Genomic DNA, 14,143 nt, shown 5'->3' on the forward strand with positions numbered 1-14,143 from the left:
TGCCAGCGCCCGCCCCCAGGTGTGAGACGAACCTGTGGGCCAGAGTCCCTCCCTGCGTGCAGCCGGCAGGGCCGTTCCTGGCTGCGGGGGACCCGCGGGAGCCGGCTCTGGGCCTCAGTCGCCCCAGAGTGCGGGGCAGCGAGCCAGGCAGGGGGAGCCTAGCCCTGGTGCTGCTGCCCCCCAGCGCTGTGGGGAGCTTGCGAGAGGGGAGGCTGCCCTGGGGGACTGGCAGAGCCTCCTGTGGGGAGCAGAGGCCGGGGGGAGGGGGGAGAGCTGGGCCTGCCTGTGACCCCGCCGGCGCAGCAGGGGAAATGCAGACACCCTGCGCAGCGACCGCAGGCGCAGGTCACAGGCTCCCCGCCCCGCTGGCGCGTCTCGGATGCACCTTGGGCCGGGAGGCTGCTTGCTGGCTCTGTGGAGACGAGGGGGCGGGCCACCTCGGCCACGCAGGCCCAGGGCTCCCTGGGCTGTTCCAGGCTGCTGGGTGGGGGTCTCAGCTCCGCGGGGCCGGGCTCTGTGCAGGGGCAGGTTAGGCTGAGCCGGGTCCCCACTCTTGGGAGCAAACGGGACAGAGGCCCTGGCCCGTGCGTGGGACCTGGGGAGGCTGGGAAGCAGGCAGGGCCGGACAAGATCCGACCTGGCGCCCCGCGGGGCTGGTTTCTAGGTGCGGGGCAAGCCTGGCCGGAGTCTGCCCTGCAGGGCTCCGGGATGGGGGGCAGCAGGTGGCTGGGCCAGGGGCTGGGGAGGAGACATCCCATGGGGAGCCCCCTCTGGGGCTGGGGGCAGAAGCTGAGCAGACGATGCCCCCTGCCCAGGTCCCAGCTGACCTCTCCTGCCCCACGTCCTGAGGCAGGGCTGGTCCACCCCCACCGGCATCACCCCAGCTCTGGCTGCGCCCGCAGGAGCCGGTCCCTGAGGCCAGGGTTGCTGGCTGGCCGCTCTGCGCCAGCGAGGAACCGAGGGCCAGGCCTGGCCCTGTGCCCGGGACGTGCTGCCTGCTCCAAACCGGGGGCGCTCCGGTCGGCCAGCAGCCCTGGGCCCTGGGTAGAGCTCCAGGCGCTCCTCTGGCCCGGGTGCTGGGCAGGGCAGGGGAGTGTGATCCCTGCCTGGGAAGGCCCCTGGGTTAGAGCTGCCAACAGGCGCTCGCGGAGCGTCTGGCCCGAGAGGCGTTTCCTGCGCTGACCCCTCGGGGCCCAGGTACCCCGTGACCAGGGCCAGCGTGTGCCCAGGGCGACGGCCAGCGGGCACTGCCAAGAGCAGCAGGGAGGGGCTGTTGGGCCAGTGGCTGGGGCTGGCAAAGCCTTCCCTGCATCCCCCCCCCAAGCTCTGGGTGCTCGCTGGCTGCCCTCCTCCCCGGGACGTCCGTGCTGCCCCCCTTCCCGGGGGTGTCTGCTGCCAGCTGCGGTGCCACTGCCGCTCTGGGTCAGGGGCTGGGTGCTGGTCTCTCCCCGCCCCCAGGCTCTCCCTGGCGCTGGCCATCGGGCAGGGCAGGGCCGGGCCAGTGTGGGCCCGGGGTAGGGATGTTACGGACGGGTCGGCTACTCACTTCCACCCCCTCCTCGCTCTATTAGATGGAGGGGAGAGGAGGGCACTTCAAAGTGGCAGCGCCACGGGGAGCCGGGGCTCTGCGGCGCCGCTGCTTGAAAATGCCCCGGCAGCGTTTCAACGGGGCAGCGCCGCACGGAGCCGGGGGCAGCCGGAGTCCCCTGTCCCCAGCTGACCCCGGGCTGTGCGGCACTGAGTCGAGGCGGCGTTTCGAAGGGGCGGCGCCGCCCTCTGGACTAATCGAATGGTCGCTGCAGGGATGCATGGAGCGTTGGATCGGCGGAGTACCCGCCACGCGCCGTCCCGGGGTCCGTGACTCTGTGCCGGCTGCAGCTTGGCCCTGCGGCGCCCGGAGCAGCCACCAGGTGGTGCTCAGGCACCCACCGCATGGCTTTGGGGGGAGGGGCTGCATCCTTAAAGCGGCAATGGGCAGGTGGGGGGGGGGCTCTGTCCTGCCTGATTTCCCCTCCCCCCCCCACCCTCGCCTGCTTCTCTGCCCAGCTGCTTGCGGCAGAGCCTGCGCCCTGGGGCTGGGCCGGGGGCCTGCGGGCGGGGGGGGGCTGGTCCAGCCGGGCAGTGGGAGAGAGCGCGCGGCTTGGCGCACCGCCCTTCCCGGAGCCGTTGGCATCCCGGGGTGGCAGGCGGCCTTGGCAGCTGTGAGCGTAGCCGGCTGGCACGTGGCAGGGACTCTTTAAAGATCCACCCCCGCATCTAATCCCGGCGGGCTGACGGAGGCGGTTTCTATGGGGCCCTGCGGCGCGGCAGGGCCCTCGCTGGCCGAGCTCCCGAGAAGGCGCAGGAGGGAGACATGCGGCCAGCTCTGGGGCAGGGCGCAGCAGGGCGGCGGCGGGACAAGGGGGTGCTGGGTGCACTCCGGGAGCGCCCCAGGGCCCGGTTCCAAGCCAGTGCCGCTGCCCCCAGCATGGCGCCTGCCTGCCTGCCTCTCGAAGGGCTCCCAGGGGGTGAGGGCACCATAGAGGACGCGCCCATGATGGGAGCGGGTGGGGGGGGTCTGGTCGCAGCTGGGGGTTGCCTTCCTGGGTGTAGGCCAGAGGGGGCGCTAGGGAGCAGGGCAGGCTCCTCCCACTGCTGCCCTGGAGCTCCACCCCTGGGAAGTGGCCTTGCAGGGGGGGGGGGGGGGGGGGGGGGCGCTGCACTGTCGGGGGGGCGGTGTGGGAGGGGCGCTGGCCATGGGGGGCTGCTCAGAGCCCTTCGTGCAGCGTGAGAATCGCAGCTCCCTGCGCCATCCCCGCCTGCACCTTGTGCCGGTGACTCAGCGCCTGGTGACTCACCGCTGAGCGAGGCACAGAGCCCGTGGGGGGCTGGGCTCTGGGGCGGATCCGACCAGCCAGGGCCCCTGGTGGGGGGTAGAGAGGCTCCGGGCTCCCTGCTGGGACAGTTTCCCCTGGCAGGGCCACCTGTCTGCCCGTGAGGGCTGTCCAGGACCCTGCTCTCCGGGCATGTGCCCAGGGCTGGGCCGGGCGTCGGGGCGGGCTCACAGCTCGGGGGCTGGCAGATGGTAACGGGGCTCCGGCACGCTTGGGGGCATCGTGTGCCAGTCCCAGCTCCTCCCAAGCCAGCCCAGGCAAGTGCAGGTGCAGGCTGGCCAGTGAGCCGTATGCTGGGGCACGGGGCGTGACCCTCTGCCCTGCACCCCTGCTCTTGCAGGGTGATGTGGGCTGCCCCGTTCTGCCTGGCAGCTGGTGCTGGGCACAGGCTTCTCCTGGACTGTGCCGCTCCTGGGGCCTGGCGGGGTGCACAGCCCATGGCCCAGGCTGCGTCCAGGGCACCACGCTGCGGTCTCCCCGCAGGGCAGTGCCGGGACAGAGCCGTGGCTGGGGATGGGGGTGTGCATGGGGGATCGGGGTGGGGCAGGGCTGCCCCCGGCATAGAGCTGGTAGCTCTGCACGACCCCGGCCCCCCCTGCACTGGCGTGTCCGTCCAAGGGGTTCCCCCTCCCTCCAAGCCAGGCCCTGGTGTGTATCCCCCAGTCCCAGCTGGGTGTCCACCGTGGGCATGAGCTGGCCGGGCTGTGGCTGCCGTGTCCGGGGGAGCAGGAGTGGGGGGGGTGTCCAGCGCCTCGGGGGCAGGCAGGCGGCGGGTTGCACGCTTGGCTGGAGCCCTGACATATTGGGGTTGATGGCAGGCAGTTCGTGTTTCCTTGGGCTAAAAGCAGAGCGGGCTGGGTTAACTCCTTCCTGGCAAGCGGCCGGGCGGCTTGCTGCAGCCACGGGGCGGGGCTCCCCTCCTGGGGACAGGGGGGGGCATGCGGGGACGTGGCCCTGGGCTCCCATGCCGTGGCGCAGCTTTATGCTGCTGTGTGCAGGGAGCGGCCTCCCCTCACGCTGCTGGGCTGGGGCGCTCTCGGTGCTCTGTGACAGGGAGGCGGGGACCGTATCCCCCCCCCGGTGGGCAGGAGGGAAACTGAGGCACAAAGCTGAGCAGTGACTTGCCCATGGCCAGCCAGCGAGTCGGTGGCAGAGCTGGGATTGGGGCCCCCCCCTCCCGTCTAGGCGACCTTCTGGAACTGGAGCTGGAGCTGGGATTGGGTGGAAGAAGGGACAGGAGCCGCCTTGCCAGGGGGCTCCCCACACACGCTGAGCCAGCCCCCGGGGGAGAGAGCAGCCGGCCGGTGCCGTGTGCTCCCATGGTCTCTGGGGGGCTCCCATTCGGAGCCTGGCTCCAAGCTGTCGGGGGGCTAGTTTGCCTGTTGGGGGGGGGCTCGGCTCTGCACTGCCGTTCCTGTTACTCAGGGCCACGGGGCTCGGTGTCCCTGGCCCAGGCTTGTTTGTGCAGCTGAGCCAGGCCCTGGCTGGGGGTTAGGACCTGCCGGAGGCGCGCTCCACGGGGCCGTGTTGCAGCTGGCGGGGGGGGGGGGGGGCTCTCCTTTTGGGAGCTGCCTGGAAAGCAAACTACCACGCTTGGGCCCCGTCCGCCCGCTGACTGTGGCCCGGCCCAGCCCAGCCGCCGGCTTGCGCCTCCTGGGGGACAGGGCGGGCCCGGCACGGCTGTGCCCCTGGAAGGAAAGGAGAGGAACCAAATGCCTCCCCCTCGTGCCTCCTGCATCTGGCAGTGCCCCCCTCCCCCCGCCACTAGCCACTGGCCCGCATTAGCCCCCCCCCACTGCGTGCGCCCCGTGGCGGGCGCGGGGGCTAAGGACAGTCCAAGCGCCAGGCTGGTCGTGCTGCTCTCCTGCCTGCCCCGCGTTCCCTCCTTGGGGGCCTGCTCCTTGCCCAGGCCGGGCCTGCGAGTCGCAGGGCCCGCTGGCGCCGGGAGGCGGCTCTTTCCCCTGCTGCTCGCTGGCCGGCGCTCAGCCCGGGTTCCAGTGCGTGGGCACTACGGCCCCCCCGGCCGGAGCCCCATCTGCCTCGTGGGCAGGGGCATGGCGGGCCGGGCTCTCAGATTCCCAGACTGGGCCGTCCGGGGGCGCCACAGGGAGATTTGGGGGGCCCCTCTCACGCCTCCAACCTCAGACACATTCTGACAGCTTCGTCCCGCGCCCCCCCTGCAGCCGCAGGCTGGGAGCCCCAAAGTAGCAGGGACCCCCCCAGCCTCGGGGCGCTGGTGGTAGCACACCGGGTTCAGCAGGCTATGGGGCGCCCCCTTCGCCCCCAGCTGTCCCCGGGCTGGGCAGAAATGCAGCCACCTCTGGGGCACAGGGCAGCAGCGGCGCGCTGGGGCACCTCCGGAGGGAGGAGGGAGGGGCCGCTGCCCCCTCCCCAGCCCCCCTGCCTGCGGGGCTGGCTCGGCTCCCCGCCCCGTCTCCCGGCGGAGGCGGGGGGAGGTGCGGGCTGTCATTGGCAGGCACCGGCAGCTCCTTCCCGGAGCCAGCGGAGCCTCTCCTCCGGCAGGCAGCCCCGCGCTGCAGGCTAGGGGCCGGCTCGGGCTCCCCTCGCCGGCTGCCCAGGCTCCTGCCAGCCCCTCCCCGCTCCCCTCCCTCCCTCCCCTCGCCGCCTTTGTTGGGAGATGTGTCGGTGGCCGCGGATCTGACAGCCAGCGGAGCATGGAGCCGCTCAGCCACCAGGGCCTGGCGCGCCTCTCGTGGATCGACACCCTCTACAGCAGTACGTGCGCTCGCCCGCGGCCGGGGGCAGGTGCGCTGGCCTGGAGCCGCCGGCTCCTCCGGCTGCGGGACTCGGAGAGGGCTGGGGGAGGGGGACGCTCACCTGGGGGCACGGTGCCAGCGGTGCCGAGCGCCTCCCCGGCCCGGCGGCAGCGCGCCCGGCCCCCCTGGATTGTGGCGTGCCGCCAGGCAGAACGGGGGGGAGAGGATCCCGGCGAGGGTGGCACCGAGCCGGCGTCGTTAGCTGGGCGCCGTGGCGACTTGGCCCCGGGGCTGTGTGCTCCGCTCCTGCTGGCCGGCTGCTCCGGGAATTGCTCCCCCGTTCCTTGGCGTCCGGACAGTGCCACGGCTCTGGGGTGGCACCTCCCGGGCAGCCAGGGCCGGGTTATGCAAACGGGCACGGCAGGGCTGCCGGGCAAGCGGGCAGCACTGGGGGGGCCCTCCCCTGGGATCGACACACAGCCCTGCCCTCGGGGGGCTGGCCATGGCCAGGCTCTCTCTGGGGACGTGCCCTCGCTTGCCGTGGCCGCGCTGCCTGCCCGCTTGCCAGCCCCAGAGCGGGCCGCGCGCCGCGGGGGCCGGGCGGAAACCCCTGGGGCTCGGGGGTTGCTCCTGCAGCCGCATCTGCCGCTGCTCCGAGTGGGGCCGTGGGGCTTGGCGGAAACCCCAGGGCCGTGCGCGCCGAGCGTCCCGCCTTGCTCGCTGGGTGAGCTGGGCGCTTGGGGGCCTGGCCCTGCTCGCCCCCGTCCTGCACGCACAGGCCAGCCTCCGGCTCACCCTGCCGGGTCAGAGCCCTGCCGGCACCGGCTACCCCTGGCCTGGGCGGCTTCCCGGTGCCCCCTCGTGGCAGTGGTGGGGCGGTCGCCTTGAGGCAGGGAGCGGGGCGCGGGGCTTGTGTGCTGAGGGGTTGCCTGGAGGGCGCGGGGAGGGGATCTCCTGGCCCCCGTACTGGGGGGGAGACTGACAGGCCCGCCGGGGGCTGGGCCCTGGGGCTGGGTCGGTGCGGCAAGCCCCTCCGGCAGGCGGGAGCCAGAACCTGCCCGTTGTTTCTGACTCAGGGCAGACGGTGGGGGCTCCCCCACGTGCCCTGGCCCTGAGCTCTGTCTCCGCCCCCCGGGGCTGATTTGCCGCGTGGGCTGGGGCAGGTGTCGGGGTTTCTCCTCACACCGGGCCGGGCTGAGGCCTGTGAAGAGCTTTGGGGCACCCTGGGGGCAGGGGCGGCCCCCCAGCAAGGCCAGTCCTGGGGAGCCCCCGCTACTGGGCCTGGCCAGCCCACAGAGCCGGAGCTGGGGCCCCCCGTAGGCAGCCAAGCGCGAGTTCTGCTGGGGCACTGCCCCTTCCCGTGTTGGCGCCGGAGCCATGGAGCTCCGGGCAGGGGGAGGACCAGTCGTGGGGGACGGCCGGGGGTAGCTGCGGAGGACGGCGAGAGGCGGGGCGCAGCGGGCGGGCTGCCTGGCCGGGGTCTGGGGCGGGGGGGCGTTGCGTGGCGTGGCCTGGCTGTACCGTTCGTACTGCGTCCTGCCCCAGCGTGGGCTCCAGATCAAAGGGCACCCGAGCGACTGCGGCTGGAGTTCAGAGAAGCTGGACGTGGGCATCTGGGAGTGCAGGGTGTTGGCGCGGGGTGAATGGCAGAGCAGGTGCAGGCACGGGCTGCATGGGGGCGAATGGTAGGTAGGGGGTTCAGGGTGCATGGGGGACTGGCAGGGCAGGGGTGGGCCTGGCAGCGAGGGGCAGGCCTGGCACAGTTGGCAGGATGGGGCAGGGCTGGCACCGATTGGCAGGGCAGGGGCAGGCCTGGTAGCGAGGGGCAGGGCAGGGCAGGCCTGGCACAGTTGGCAGGACAGGGCAGGGCGGGCACAGCAACGGGGGGAATGTTTGTACTTTTCACTCTGGCCCCAGTGACCTGGAGTCGCTCACATAGGGTCTGTCTAAGGGTCAGACGTGGTTCCCGACGCCCAGTGGCCAGGGGTCCCGGACAGCGGGGCCCCGCCAAAGCCCTTGCACGACCAGGCCTGGTGTCTGGCTGGGCACTACGGTCAGAGGCCGGAGCGAAAGCCTTAGTCCGGTGCCTGGCGTTCAGAGCGGCCGTGGACACGCCACCTTGCTCCCCTGGCTCCAGACTCCGCGCGGCGTTTCGCAGAGGCCGGTGCTGGGTCTGTGCGGCGCGAGCTGGAGAGCAGGCCTCGCTGGCCTCGCTGGGGCTGCCAGGGGCAGAGGCCGTGGGCACATTGGCCTCTCGCTGTCGTCGCGGCTGCCTCGGGAGCAAGCTAAGTTGGTGGCTTGTGTGTCCGTGTCCCAGGCCTCGGGCTGAGCGTGGCGCGACAGGCAATCCCGGCTCCGGGGCGGGGAAGCCAGGCCGGGCCAAGGAGGAGTGCGGTGAGGGGCGCCCTGTGCCCAGCTGGCTGCTTTGTCGTGGCCGGCCCTGCCGATCCCCCAGCCCCGGCCAGGACTTGCTGCTAGTCTCAGGGGCGCTGCCCGGAGCCCAGGCTGTGGCGGGCGAGGCGGGTTCAGAGCCGCTGGCATGGCTCTGCGCTCTGGCGCCGTCACACCGGGCGCCGGCCGCGTCTCTCTGTGGCTCGTGAGCGCATTCGAGCCTGGCAGGAGCCGGGGTCACGAGAGGGAGCGCGCGGGAGCTGTTACTGTAGGCAGGGCCCCGGGACTCCTGCAGCGGCCTTGTGGGGTGAGTTCTCCCCTCCGGGGTTCAGCAGCCTCCTTCGGGTGCAGCCAGCGGCAACAGGCCCTGCTGGGCTCCTGCTCTCCGTGTGCGCGGGGCCCGGGGCCTGGGCGTGCTGGGCTGCCTGCCTAGAAAGCTCGCGGAGCCGCTGTGCCCGGGCGCCTTCCTCCCCACTTGCCTGTGGCTCGGGCTCAGGTGGTGGCTGTCGGGCCTGTGGCTTCCTCCAGCTGAGGGGGTGGGCAGGGGCCTGGACCGAAGACCCTCCCAACGGCGCTCTTCTCTGGGGAGGTCACCTCGGCAGGGCGCCTGGCTCAGGCCTGGGACGAGACGGGGGAGCCAAAGAAGTTGCTCCCTGGAGTCAAGCCCCAAATACCCGCCCCCCCCCCTCAGCGGAGCCTTTTGGGGGCCACCCAGGGGCCCGTAGGCTCCCCGGGTTCTGCTCTCCCAGACACCCCTTCGCTTGGGGCCGCCGGCCTGTTAGCCCGCGGGTGTCTGAGCCTGCAGAGGCTCCCCCGGGCCGAAATCCCGTGTCAGGAGGAAGCTGCCTCAGACTGGTGGGTGCTAGCCCAGGAAAGGGCGACACGGGAGTTCTTGGGTACCCCCATTGCCCCAAATTCCTCCCTGGGGCCTTCTCCTCCCTCTGCTGCTTTGCCCTGGAGACCGTCACGGGCCGCACGGCTGCCTGACCCTCCAGGTGGGGCGGGAGGGAGGCTGCCCAGGGCTGTGCCCAGCCAGTGTGAGCTGCGAAGGGCCCACGTGGCGCAGGCTGGCGACGGGCTGCACCGAGGCTCCCCTCCTCCCGGGCTGCGTAGGGTGCGGGGCCCTGCAGCCCCACACAGGGCTGGCCGCACGGCGGGTGTGGGGCGGGTCCTCCTGCCTTGCCCGGCAACGGGCAAGCACTGACCTCAATGTGCAGTCGCTCTCCCTCCGTGACGTGAGGCTGCCGGAACCGCCCCCCGCCCATGGCGAGGGGAGCCGCTGTCGGCATGCGGGGCATTAATGACCTGGCCTCGCCGTGGGGGGCGGCCCAGAACCCCGGCTGCTCCCTTGGCTGCTGCGCCCTAGCCCGGGGCGGGGGTGAGTCTCGGTGCCCCCAGCCGTGCGGGCGCTCGCCTTGTGCAGCTCGGCTCAGTGTGTGGAGCAGCCGGGACCCCGTCTGCCCAGCCCTGTGCTGCGGGCTCCTCGGGCATTGCCGGGGCTGCGCCGCGCTGGCAGGCTTGCACTGGGGGTCCCGCCGTGCAGCCCGGCCAGGGCTTTGCCAGCGCCTGGCAGTGGGGAGGAGAGCGGGTCTGCGGGGGAGCAGTGCTGGAGGGGGAGGAGGACCGGAAGGGTCAGGCGTCGCTGCCTCTGGTTAACGCGCCCCGCACCCCGCGGAGGGATGTAAAATCACGGTTACAAAGTTAAAAGTAACGTTTCAGCGGTTACCTGGGATCCTGCGGGTGGGGGGGCTGCGCCGTGGGCTACTCCGGCCAGGCTGTGCCGATTCACCGCTGCACCCGTGAGCACGCCAGTAAGACTGATGCTTAGGGAGTAACTGGTGAACAGGAGAGAGATGGCCGCAGGAGGGGGGGCGTAGGCCTGAGTGATGTTCCTGCAGTCAGTCCCCATCCTAGCGCCATAGACGGCTGGTGCCGTGGGGGAGGGGGTGCAGGGAGGGCCACCTAGGAACGGGGGCATGAGGAGGCACCCCATGCCCTATGCCGGGTCACTTCCTTCCAAAAGCAGACACCCAGGGCCCGCCTCTCCGCACGGCTCTGCCGGGGCTGGCAAAGGGGGTGCTCGGAGGGCAGTCACTGCCCACTGCTCCCCGATGTGGATTTGTGCGGGCTGGGGGAAGGGGTCAGAGCCAGTCCACGTGACATCAGTGGTCCCGCTAATCTTTTCCATCCGCATGCGGAATAAATGTTGCTCTGTGCACTGAGGCATATGCAAATGTGCACCACCAGTAGAAACGCACAACCGGGCGGTGGGCGCCCTGCTAATCAGCGGGGTGGCTCGGGGGGTTTTCCTGAGCGGCCGCGCAAGTACCCAGCGTACTGGGAATGCTGGTTCACGTTCCCCTGCTGGTCCGGGGACGAGCCGCTCGCCGGGGTTCCCAGCACGGGCCCAGATGGGTCCCTGTGCCAGGGCATTTCAGGCCAGCCTCACTCCTGCCTCCTTTGGCTCCCTCCTGCTCTGAGCTGCCTTTAGCTGAGGCAGCAGGCCCGGCTGCAGCGCGGCGGGGAGTGGGAGCCTGTCTCTCGGGCGGGAGAGGCTTCCTGCCCCTTGTTTGCTGACGGTGAGCCGCCCGCTGTCCCCCGGCTCCTCACAGCCATGGAGACGCTCAGCGAAGCGCAATGATGGGCAGAGTGTGTGTGCGGTGGGCTCCCCGCGGCCCGTGTCAGCCAGGCTGCGTCCTGGCGCTGTGGGGCCAGGGAGCAAGAACGTTTGTGCCTGGCGGAGGGGGCCCGGGATGGAGCTGGCTCACGGCTGGGCCAGCAGCTGGCTGGGGACCCCCAGACTGCACCTGACCTGGCTGGCGTGGGGGGAGGGGGCAGGCACGTGTTCCACGGATGCTGCGTCCCCGCCGCCTGCCCGAACGCCGGCAGCAATGAGGCAGGGCCCAGGACACACAATGGGGTAAGGGGGGGCAGTTTGGCTTTGAGGGGCGTCAGCAGAGGGCGTGGAGAGAGCCTGCGGCTGGAGTAGCAGGGGGCTGTGGGGCACCGGCGGGGCTGTGTGAGGGGGGTGCCCAGGCTGTCCTGGCCGGAGCTGCGGGTTGGTGCTGGGGGCCCTGGCAGAGCGGGGGGCCATCTCCCAGCATTTACCTTTCTGTCCCCGTGACTTCCCGCTCCAGCAGCAGGGCTCCCCGGCCCTCTCGTCCGCTTCCCATTGGCTGGAGGCGGCCCGGCGCCAGGCTGTGGGGCGGGGGCTGACCACGCTGCGCCTGCCTTTGAACCCGCCTCTCCCTGTGTGGCAGGGCTGGAGCCGGCCTGTGCCGCTGGGGAGCCCGGCGTGCCCTGGAGCCGCCCTCCCCGACTCTCCTGGGCTCTCAGACAGCGGGCGGCTGGGCTGTCTCTGGGCCCAGGAGATAAGGGTGTGGGGCGGGAAGTGCGGGCCCAGGACTGAGCAGGGGATTATGGGTGTTGGGGGCATTCTCGGGGATGGCGCCAGCTCTTCCCGCTGGGCCGACTCTCCTTGGGCCTCTCGCCTGCCCTGGGGACGCGTGTGTGTCCCTGCCCCACGCACCCCTTCCTGGAGCCCCAAGAGCCAGCTGCACCTGCTGCCAGAGCAGGCTCGGACCCCCTCTGCCCAGGCTGGCCTGGCTCCGTGGGGCAGCTCCTGACCCCCGGGCTGGTGGAGGGGGAGGGCGGGCACCATGAGCGATTGAGTCCCTGTCCCTCTGCTCATGTTCCTAACTCTAAGCCGGCACCTGCTGTCCTGGCACAAACCTCATCTGCCCACCTTGCTCTGCTACCCAGGCTCCTGCCCCCACCTGGTCCCAGTGAGCATCCTTCCTGACCCCACGACCACCCTGCCACCCTGAAGCTTGAGGCTGGCTGCCTCTCCCAGAGCCGGCTCCGATACCCAGGGCTCTGAGTGCCCGGCCTGCTCCCCTCCGCCCACTGCTCACTCGGGCGGGTAGCCGGAGGGCGTTTGCCTCCCCGACCCACCTGCCCTGCTCCGAGCACCTGCCCCTCCCTGTAGGCGGCTGTGGATGGAGCAGTGGGGGGAGGGAAGGGACTGGCTGGGCCGTGTGGCATGGGGACCGTGCTCTGTGGGCAGGGTAGGGCCCTGCTGTGGCTGCCCCCCTTGGCCATGGCATTTGAAGTGTGCCTGGCGGTGGGGCATGGCGTCGTGCTTGGGTTTCATGTGCATTCCTGGCGGGGCACCGGGAGCAGCTGGCGGGGCACAGGAGCCAGGGACGTGGCCCCCGCCGCACCGACTGCGCTGCCAGGGGCCCGTCCTCGGGGGAGCACTCGGGGATACTGTGCCCAGGGGCGTCTGCCCCCTCCGGGAGGGGCTGGGGGAATAGGAACTGGGGCCATGGGTCAGGAGTGGCTGCTAATCACGGGTCCTGTTCTTCCCTGCCCCATGGCCCCAGGGGGCTTGTCGAGGGACAGAGCCATTGAGTGCAGGGAGAGAGGCGGGGGACGCGGGCAGAGGCAGGAGACATGGGATGGTGCTGCCTTTGGCCCTGGCATCGGGCTGCTGCTGGCAGAGCATCTGTCACGCTGGGGTCATGGCTCTGCGACCCCCGGCCGGCCGGGAGGGGACGCCCCGTGAGAGTGGCCAGGCCCCGTCCCCGGCTCCCCACCGCTGTCTGTCTGGCCCCACTGCTGTGCTCGCTGAACGCCAGGGCCGCGCTGAGCTGGGGGGTGGGATGCTGGCTCGGCTGCCCCGTTGCCCCCCCCCCACTCGCGCGGTGCCCGCCCCGTGGGATGGCGCAGGGGAGAGCACACCCCCCCCTTCCCCCATCCCGGCGGCCGTGGGAGGCTGAGCTGGCAGCCGGCAGGATGGTGCAGGAGCCAGTTGCCATGGCGATGGCACGGGCCTCACGCCGCGGGCCAGGCAGGCGTGGCGGAGCGCTGGCTGTGCGGGAGCGGAGGCGGGCGCTCTCCAGCCCGGCCCAGGGGGGTTGGCACGGGGGGGGGGGGGGAAGCTGCCCAAAGCAGCCGGCGGAGGTGTGAAGGGGCTGGAGGTGGTGAGATCCGCAGGCTGATCCATGTCCGGCACCCTGGGACGGGCTGGCAGACGCTCGCGGCCCACGGGGAGTCACAGAGGGGCAGGAGAGGACTCAGGGGGTGGGGGGGAGGGCAGGATCGGGGGGCACCAGCGGAGCTGTGGGGGGGGGGCAGAGCTGGGATAGCAGGAGGCTTGTGGGTTGGGGTTGTGGGGAACCAGCAGAGCTGTGTGAGGGGGAGGTTAGGGCTGGGATGGCAGGAGGCTGGAGGTTGGCATTGGGGGGGCACCGGCAGCACTGTGTGAGGGGGTACCCCAGCAGTGGTCCCTGTAAGCTGAGTACTTGGGTGGCTGGAGAGAGAGAGTCAAATGCCACCCAGCTGAGGCAGAGTGCCCACAGCTACTGGTGGTGCACATCCACACATGCCTTGGTGCACGTAACAAAATTTATCCCACACATGGGTGGAAAATGTTAGAAGGAACCTTGGTCTTCAGCCTGGACGGGACGGGGTGGAGCTTGTACTGCCTCTCCCCGGGTGATCTGGGCTGTTGCTCTAAAATTCTCTCAAACTCCTTCACCAATGTAGAAGTGAGTCAAAACCCCCCCCTAAAGTGAGAACAACCCGCCTCTTGCCCCACTCGGACAAGTGCTAGGGTACTTTGCATATGGCCAGGACTCACTACCCAGAGCCAGTGGCCGGGAGGGCCCCGAACGGATCAGGACGTTCTCAAGGGCTCTGTTCTGTGCGTGTGAAGGTCTTGTGCGAGTGCCACGTATGTGTGAGATCCGTGTGCCATCCATGTTCGGGGTGTGTGTGTGTGTGTGTGTGTGTGTGTGTGTGTGTGTGTGTGTGTGTGAAATTCATGTGTGAGTGCTATCTGTGTGTGAGATCCGTGTGCAAGCCATGTTCGGGGGAAGGTGTATGAAATTCATGGGTGAGTGCCATGCATGAGATCTGTGTTATCCATGTTCTGTGTGTGTGTGTGTGTGTGTGTGTGTGTGAAATTCACGAGTGCCGTGTGTGATCCATGTGCAATGCGCATGTGCGCAAGGGCTGCCCCCTTCTCCCCACCACGTCCAGCAGTCTGGGAGGCAGCGTGCGTGGCTCGGGGGGGGGAGCCCTGCCGCTCACGAGGCTGACTCAGGAGCGCGCCGGTGGGTGTCCTGGCTGCTCCCTTGGCAGCCTGCTGGGGCGTTG

General features: G+C 70.8%; 1 protein-coding gene across 4 annotated transcripts in view; it reads left to right on the top strand.

Annotated features, from left to right (window-relative positions):
- ABR (ABR activator of RhoGEF and GTPase) overlaps positions 1-14,143 on the top strand; it is a 77,443-nt gene that overhangs the window by 17,276 nt on the left and 46,024 nt on the right. The window contains exon 1 of one of the 4 annotated variants that reach the window (XM_075904340.1): positions 5,592-5,609. The exons of the other annotated variants lie outside the window; for them this stretch is intronic. The gene's annotated coding sequence lies outside the window, so the exon portion shown is untranslated. Of the gene's footprint in view, positions 1-5,591; positions 5,610-14,143 lie in introns of those variants that run through there. 4 annotated transcript variants of the gene reach the window in all.

Source organism: Pelodiscus sinensis, chromosome 21 (assembly GCF_049634645.1).
Source record: "Pelodiscus sinensis isolate JC-2024 chromosome 21, ASM4963464v1, whole genome shotgun sequence".
NCBI lineage: Eukaryota > Metazoa > Chordata > Testudines > Trionychidae > Pelodiscus > Pelodiscus sinensis.